The sequence below is a fragment of the Scyliorhinus canicula genome, unplaced genomic scaffold (genome assembly GCF_902713615.1).
Source record: "Scyliorhinus canicula unplaced genomic scaffold, sScyCan1.1, whole genome shotgun sequence".
Classification (NCBI taxonomy): Eukaryota; Metazoa; Chordata; class Chondrichthyes; order Carcharhiniformes; family Scyliorhinidae; genus Scyliorhinus; species Scyliorhinus canicula.
In genome coordinates, this window is record NW_024056032.1 from 17,401 (window position 1) to 26,235 (window position 8,835).

The following is an 8,835-nucleotide window of genomic DNA, read 5'->3' on the forward strand; positions in this document are numbered from 1 at the left end:
ACATCCCATAAAGAAGAGAGAAAATCAAAGGGCTGTTTCCAGTGCCGGTTTCAAAGGAATCAGTACTGGGCCCTTCAATCCTGGTTACATCATTGATTTGAAAGTAAATGTAGAAACATGAATAACAAGTTTACCTGTGACACAAAAATGATTAAACACTTGATAGTGAGGAAGAAAGCTGGAGGGGAAACAAGGCAAAGGATTACATGATAAATGGCAGGACAGGACTAGTTAGGCCAGAGCTAGATTCCTGTGCACAGGAAGATTGCACTAAAGAGAGTACAGAGGGGTTTTAACAACATCAGCCAGAAATTAACAATGTTTGCTCGGAGGAAAGTTTGGATAAACTGGGGCTGTTTTCTTTGGAACAGAAAAGACTGAGGGGAGACAAAAATGAAATTATGAAAAGCAGCCCAGCTAGCTCAGTCGGTAGAGCATGGGACTCTTCATCCCAGGGCCGTGGGTTCAAGACCCACATTGGGCGCTTCAGCTTCTTTAATCTGAGAACATTGAGCTGAACTGTTTATGGGTGGCACGGTAGCACAGTGGATAGCACTGCTGCATCACAGCACCAGGTCCTGGGTTCATTTCCTACTTGGGACACTAACTGGGCAGAGTCTGCTCGGTCTCCCAGTGTCTGTATGGGTTTCCTCCCACACCCAAATACATGCAGGGTAGGTGGCTTGGCCAAATTAAATTGCCCCTTGATTGGAAAAACACATAAATTTATATATTTTTTAAATTCTGAGGAATTGAAATAGATTGGATAGGAAGGTCCTATTCCCTTTGGTTGAGGGATACATATAAAAGGGGGCAGAGATTAAGGGAAGGACAAGGAGGTTTAGAGGGTGGTGAGGATCTGTGATATGCTGCCTGAAAGTATGGCAGAAAACCTCGTAATATTTAAAAAGTAATTTGATAAGACATTTGAATTGATGTAACTTAGAAAGCTACAGACCATAATCTGGAATTTTATTTTTTTTAATATAAATTCAGAGTACCCAATTTTTTTTCCCATTAAGTGTCAATTTAGTATTGCCAATCCACCCAGCCTGCACATCTTTGGGTGGTGGGGGCAAAGCCCACGCAAACATGGGTAGAATGTGCAAACTCCATACGAACAGTGACCCAGAGCCAGGATCAAACCTGTGATTTCGGCACCGTGAGGCAGCAGGGCTAACCCACTGCACCACCATGCTGCCCTCACAATCTGGAAATTGAGATTAGGCTCAATACCGACTTTGTAGCCACAATGAGCTGAATGAAATGCAACAGGAACAATAAATTTTGATAAAATCCGGGATTGTAACTCTCACTACTAACAAGGTCAGCAGTTTGCCCAGTTTAGCTGCCAAGTATGCTAATGTGGCAATTTTAAAATGTACCTGCACACATAAGAGTACAACAGCAGATTATTTAACTTCCCCAATGTGATCGGTGTAATTAGTCTCAAATTTAACCTGGAATGGTCATTAAAAGTTTCCCAGTCACTCTGATATCAGAAATCTTTGTTCTCAGACAGAACAGACAAACCATTTTACCTCCCAATGATATTCAGGTCCTGATGAATCGAGTAACTCAGTCAGATGATGATGTGATGTTTGATTTGAAGTTCCCGTTGGCAAATCCTCCTGTTTCCAAAGGAATTTCACTCTCAGACCAGGAGAGAAATTCACAAGATTCTCTCTTCCGGCTTCCGGTTCCTGGATGCCCGCGCATGCGCCTTGCTGCACATTTCCGCTGAGAAAGATGGCGGCCGCGCAGGCGCCCTGCGGCATATCGCCCCTGATGACAGCCGTTAACAGGGGCCGATCAGAGAGAAAAACACCGATGCGGCTGGCACATGCGGTACAAACAACGAACGTAATCAAAAGTGCTGGAACCAATTTATCACCCTGAGGAACAAATTGGAATAATGGCGGATAACGCTACCCGGAATGCCCGGCGCGACCGAATACACCCTATCTACATCTCAGGAGTCAGAACGCGCAGGCGCCAGTTGCCCCGCCCCCGGAAGTCTCCTACCTGTGCGGAGCATGCGCGGTGCTGGTCCGGCCTGAGCGCAGCCGCAGTGAGAGTGAGTGCGGCTCCCAGAGACTGAATGAGAGCCGCCGCGAGCGGGGACAATGGTGAGAACCCAAATCCCCCAATAAGACCCATTGGTTTTATTGTCAGTCTGCAGACAGGAGCTGGAGAACTGAACCCAGGCAGAGGAGAGGGAGGGAGAAAACTGGGAGTGGAGGAAAGAAATGGTGCAGATGGGTTTGGATTTCAGCCCAGGGAGGAAGGAGAGTGTGTGGGACGGGGATTTACAGCTTTGGAGGAACAAGAGAGGAAAAGATGTTCCAGCGAAACTAGAATTGTCTGTTCAGAATTTCTATCCTGGACTGACAGTGATGGCTTTTGTAAACTCCTTTTACAGGATATTGGAAGTGGAGGATTGGCCGACAGAACCAAACATCACATCGAGATCTGACAGCCACTCGATTCATCAGGAGCTGAATATGATCAGTCTTTGAAATTGGAAGGAGAAATATTTGTCTCTTCCGTTTAAGGAAAAAAATGTCAAAGATCAGTGTGACTGGAAAAGCACCGAGACACACACACACCCGAATGAGAGTGTTTCATTGCACTGACTGGAAAGAGCTTGAACTAGTTCCACAGCCTAAAAGAAAATCACACCATTCACAGCCGGGAGAAACTATACTTCTGTTGCGTGTGTCAACAAGGCTTTAAGTGGGAGAGACATAAGGACACCCTCACCATGGAGAAACCTTGGAAATGTGCGGATTGTGGGAAGGGATTCAGTTACCCATCACAACTGGAAATTCATCGTCGCAGTCACACTGGGGAGAGACCGTTCATCTGCTCCATTTGTGGGAAGGGATTCACCCATTCATGCAACCTTCTGACACACCAGCGAGTTCACACTGAGGAGAGGCCATTCACCTGCCCTGTGTGTGGGACGTGATTCACTCGGTCATCCCACATTGTGACTCATCAGCTTGTTCACACTGATGAGAGACCATTTACATGTCCTGACTGTGAGAAGAGTTTTAAATGTAAAAAGGATCTGCTGACACATCAACGTATTCACACTGGAGAGAGACGTTCTCCTGCTCCGTGTGTGGGAAAGGATTCATTCAGTCATCCCACCTGCAGACACATCAACTTGTTTATTCTGATAACAAATTTTTTAACTGTCCTGACTGTGAGAAGAGCTTTAAAAACAAAAAGGATTTACTAACACACCAATATGCTCACACTGGGGAGAGGCCATTCACCTGCTCGGTGTGTGGGAAAGGATTCAGCCGTCCATCTGCCCTACTGAACCACCAGAGAATTCACACTGGGGAGAGGCCATTCAGCTGCTCTGACTGTGGGAAAGGATTCATTAATTCATCCAATCTTCTGATACACCAGCAACTTCATACAGGGGATAGACCGTTCACCTGCCCTGAATGTGGGAAGGGATTCACACGTTCATACAACCTTCTGACACATCAGCAGGTTCACAATGAGGGGAGGCCGTTCACTTGCTCAGTGTGTGGGAAGGGATTCAGTCAGTCATCCAACCTGCTGACACACCAGATAGTTCACAGTGGGGAGAGGCCGTTCACTTGCTCCAAATGTGGGAAGGAATTTTCTCATTTATCTTATCTTCTGAAACACCATCGCATTCACACTGGGGAGCGGCTATTCACATGTAATGTCTGTGGAAAGGGATTTACTCAGTCATCCCACCTGCTAACACACCAGCGAGTTCACAAGAAACCACAAGGTTTAGATTATACCCTTATTGATGCTGTTAGTCATGTACAGGACTGAGTAATGTTCACTCTGACAGTCTTAATCTGCTGATGAGGTTTATTATTCTGAATAAATGTGTTTGAAACGTTGTTGCAGATTTTTGTCTTTCCGAACTGAACATCACCTGTCTGGAGCTCAGAAAGGACAATCTGGGGGAGGATCATACGGCAGGAACAGAACTTCAGCCTGGACACAGTCCTTCAGGGTCACACTGAGAGGGACAAACAACACTTTGGTCTTTCTCATCTCTCTTCACTGACAGCAAAGTCCCTGTGTGGGTTAATCCTGAAGCGTCTAAGAAATGTGACCCAGCCGCTCTCTTCCATTTCTCAGAGCTCCTAGACACGGAACAGAAGCTCCTTTACAACAAGTCTGTGCTAAAATAGCAGCTGTTAACTGACAATTAGACAACAGTTTCATTCCTGGATAAAGAAGGAGCTCCAGTGTGTGTCCAAGAATTCCCAGTTTTATTGATGTGTGCTTCCCACATTCTGTCCTTTTAAATAAACCTAACCCCTACGGGCCTTTAACAATCAGAAAAATAACAGAGAAAAGGGCGGGGCTGTGTCTGCCCCTTTAACTGGGAGCTGAGCAGTGTCAGAGCCCCGACTATCCCTTTAAGACTGAGTGATGTGTTCAGCTGAAGATTCCTATTGGCCGTTTTCTGGGTGATCTCCTTATTCTGATCATTCTCTGTGATCCTCGGGTATGTGAACCTGCTCTCCTGTCTCTCATTCACTGAACATCTCTCTTCTCTCTCAGGTTCTCACTTAACCTCTCTCCACTCTCACACTCACTCATTCCACAGAGCACCTAAACTCACTTAATTTCTCTCTCTGAAGAAGCACAGAACACACTGAGCCTCTCCTCCAACATCTCATTTATGGAGACTCAATCCTTTCTCTCTCACCGATTGGCCCTAACTAACTTTAAATCTCTTTTGAAGAAAATTTAATTTAGTATAATGGCCCCTCATTTCTCCCAGTGATAATCCCCAGTCCATCTTCCAACTCAGTGAATATGTTAAAAATCTAAATAACCTCATATTTTGAAGTATAAAATGGGAAGTGAGGTGAATGTAATGCTGAGGCCGGCAGCAATCTGTGTGGGTGTTCTTGATGCTGTCACAGTGAGTTCACCCTTACAGGCAGGAAGACTGTTCACGGTGATAACATGAAACTGACGCCTGCTGTTTCATTCTCAGGTAACACAACTTCCTGTTTCTCTGCTGCCGGTTCCAAACCGCACATCTCACTTCTGAACAGAAAATAAATCCAGGGACCACAATCTGGTGAGAACATCTGTCAGTGCGGCCTATATCTGTCCACAGAGTCAGGGCAGAGTCACACAGTGGTGACATTTACAAATGAGCCGGTTATTTCTGTTCAGAGTCTCCATTCCCGGACAGAACCGGCTGTGTTTGTGGATCAGTCACTGAGTTCCCTCTGCTCTCTGTAGCTGGGAACTGATAACCTGCTCCCTTATATTTTATATCATTCTTTCTGTGTTACTTGTTTCCTCTATTTCTCAGCTTTTATGTCGCACCACCTCACCTTTCTGTTTTTTTAAAAATCTCTCTTCTTTCCTCTGTATCTGTCTTGATCTCTGTCTGTTCCTATTCAATTGTGGTGTTCAAATCATGAAGTGTTTGCGATAGATTGAAGAAGGAAAAAAAGGGAGAAAAACAGAAAATGTTGGGGAAACTTTTTTTTGTATGTTGGAAAAACTCAGCAGTTCTGGCAGCATCGGCACAGAGAGATGCAGAGTTAACATTTTGAGTCCTTAGAAATCATAGGGTTTACAATGCAGGAGGAGGCCATTCAGCCCATCGAGTCTCTTGGAAAGAGCACCCTACCCAAGCCCACACCTCCACTCTATCCCCATAACCCAGTAACCCCACCCAACACTAAGGGCAATTTTGGACACTAAGGGCAATTTAGCATGGCCAATCCACCTAACCTGGAGCTCCACCTGGAGCTGTGAAGCAATTATTCTAACCGCTATGCTACCGTGCTGCCTTGTGACTCTTCAGCGCAGGGTAAATCGGGATTGTCCCTCTGAGATCAGGGAAGGTGAGAGGAGATTTAATAGAGGTGTTCAAAATGAGGAAGGATTTGTGACAGTGTCGATGGGGAGAAACTGTTTCCCAAGAGCAGGAGGGTTTGTAACCAGAGGACACAGAGATTTAAGATATTTGACAACAGAACCCAAGGGGGTGATGAGGAGAATGGTTTTTACACAGTAATGTGATGTGATCTGGAAATCACACTGAGGCTGCTGGAAGCAGATTTCACAGTAACTTTCAACGGGAATTGGATAAACACTTGCAGAGGGTAAATTGGCAGAGTTATGGTGAATGGAGTTAATTGGACAGTTCACTCATCTTTGTGACATTCTGAATTTTCCTCAACTGAGGTTTTAACATTTGACCTTTTCAATCACAAAGTGTCTCAAAGACAAAATTAAAACTTTTGGTTTTGACGAGCTGTCAGATACATTTCCTGTGTGACGTTTAACTCGAGAACTATGAGAAGGATCTGAATATTTTCAGTTCCTCTAACAGATGTACCTCAGATATCAGAAATCTCTGGAGTTCCTTATGTCCTCATTGCTGTCCCCTTGGGTATAACAGCTCTCAGACAGGTGGAGTCAGTCACATGTGTCTCTGTCATGTTTCCATTCCTATTTTGTCACACACCTCCCTGTTACACTCACCACAACACAGAAACCTCAAAATATCATTGCTTCCTTACACCTTGTCCTCCTATTACAATTGGATGTTTATTGGGCCACTTGTCTCCATTAATATCAGATTATGTGCAGTTAAAATGACCTCAGAGGCACTGGAACCAGACTACGTTTATTATACCAGACTCCAATCAGCCCAGGACCTGCAGTGGCAACATACACCAGGATTGGAATAAAAGGCAGGTTATTGTCTAATGGACTCGGGTTCGATCCTGGTCCCGGGTCACTGTCCATGTGGAGTTTGCACATTTTCCCTGTTTCTGCATGGGTCTCACTCCCACAACCCAAAGATGTGCAGAGTAGGTGGATTGACCACATTAAATTGCCCCTTAATTGGAAAACATGAATTGGGTACTCCACATTTTTTTTTAAAAAGGTTAAGGGGCAGCAGGGTAGCATGGTGGTTAGCATAAATGCTTCACAGCTCCAGTGTCCCAGGTTCGATTCCCGGCTGGGTCACTGTCTGTGTGGAGTCTGCACGTCCTCCCCCTGTGTGCGTGGGTTTCCTCCGGGTGCTCCGGTTTCCTCCCACAGTCCAAAGATGTGCGGGTTAGGTGGATTGGCCATGCTAAATTGCCCGTAGTGTCCTAATAAAAGTAAGGTTAAGGGGGGGGTTGTTGGGTTACGGGTATAGGGTGGATACGTGGGTTTGTGTAGGGTGATCATGGCTCGGCACAACATTGAGGGCCGAAGGGCCTGTTCTGTGCTGTACTGTTCTATGTTATGGTCCAACAGTGACAGAGTAACTCACACCAGAAGTGAACAAGGCTACAGTCAGGTCCGATGACCCCCTTGGTCGCCCGCTGCTTGGACCTATTAATGGCAAGTTTGGCCAAGGAGCAGGTTCACAAGGAAGTCCTCCACCTTTCCCATCCCCCCCTCTGCACCGGATATCCGTAGATCAGGAGCGTGGGGCTGAAGTGACAACAAACTTACAACAGGACATTGTCATGAAAGCAAAAGGAAGTGCAGCCGAGGACAGACAACATACACGTGCTCCACGGTCTCCACCAAGCTGCAAAAGTGACAGGTCTCTGGGGAGGCCGTGTGGTGGCTTAACTTTACTTAGTTTTCACACCGTGTATCTCGCCAGACTAAGTGGATATACTCCGGTTGAACGGCACTGCCCTGTGCATCAGCCTCCACACCAGGTCCCCAGGTTTTATTGGGAGGACGTGTCTGTAGAGGGACCTCCACCGCCCGACAGCAACACGGCACGCCAAGGCGTGTCCGGACGGTGGGCGAGGGCAAGGAGGTGGAAAGTATCTCCCCGTGTTTGCGTGAGTTTCGCCCCCACAACCCAAAGATGAGAAAGTTAGGTGGATTGAACACACTAAATTGCCCCTTAATTAGAAAAAAAATGAATTGGGTACTCTACAATTATTTTTTTTAAAAGAGGTGGAAAGTGTGCGACTGCAGGCCGTACAGGAAACCCCTCCGCGCGGTGCGAAAAGGACGGTATTTTCACAAGGCGGCTGAGGTTGTGGGGCACCGGCACTCGGGGGGGTCCAAGCTGGCATCCACCCAGACGGGATGCCACTGGACAACTGCGCCGTCAGTTTAAGTGTGCCCACGGGGCCGAGCGTGACTGATTTGAGGCCTCGGATAGCTTTGGCCGTGCGCTGGACGGACACAGCTCCGCACTCCGCAAGCTCGTAGGGCGTTTTCCAGCCCACTCCTCCACCACCCAGCACGTCACCGATCCTGGTCACCCGGCATCCACAGCCCTCCGCTCTGCCAGCCACTGGAATGGATATTGGCGGAGGTGCGGATTCCTGAGCAGCAGTTCACTTACGATAACCACTACTCCTAACGGGGGAGAGCGTGGGGCATTGCGACCATGCTCCAGACTTTGAGAAGGTCCTGGTACAGACGGGCAGTGCCAACAATGAACTCTGAAGACCTTGCTGGTCAGTGAACAGGAGCTGCACATCGTAGTTCAGGTCATACACCTGGCAGAGGAAATACGTCACAAGGGCACACCATCGTGGAGAAGGTTCAACGTAGAGCTAACGCTGCAGACTCTGAAGGCGGAAAGTCGCTACCCAAGTGCGAAGGTAGACCAGCACCTGACCGCCCTCAGCAATCGGGAGATTCAAGACCTCTGCAGCGACCCAGTGCACTCCATTGTCCCAGAAGAACCGAATCATAGTTCTCTGGATGCAACAAAGTCAGGGGATGGAGTCAAAGTGACCAGCCGGTGCCACAGCATGGAGGCAACCAGCTGGTTTATGACAAGAACTCGACCCCTGCAGGACAGCACTCGGAGCCGTCCTG

At 47.2% G+C, this 8,835-nt stretch overlaps 1 non-coding gene across 1 annotated transcript; it reads left to right on the forward strand.

Annotated features, from left to right (window-relative positions):
* Positions 1–411: 411 nt before the first annotated feature.
* trnak-cuu lies at positions 412–484 on the forward strand. The gene has a single exon. It is a non-coding gene; the product is annotated as a tRNA-Lys (tRNA).
* Positions 485–8,835: the final 8,351 nt, after the last annotated feature.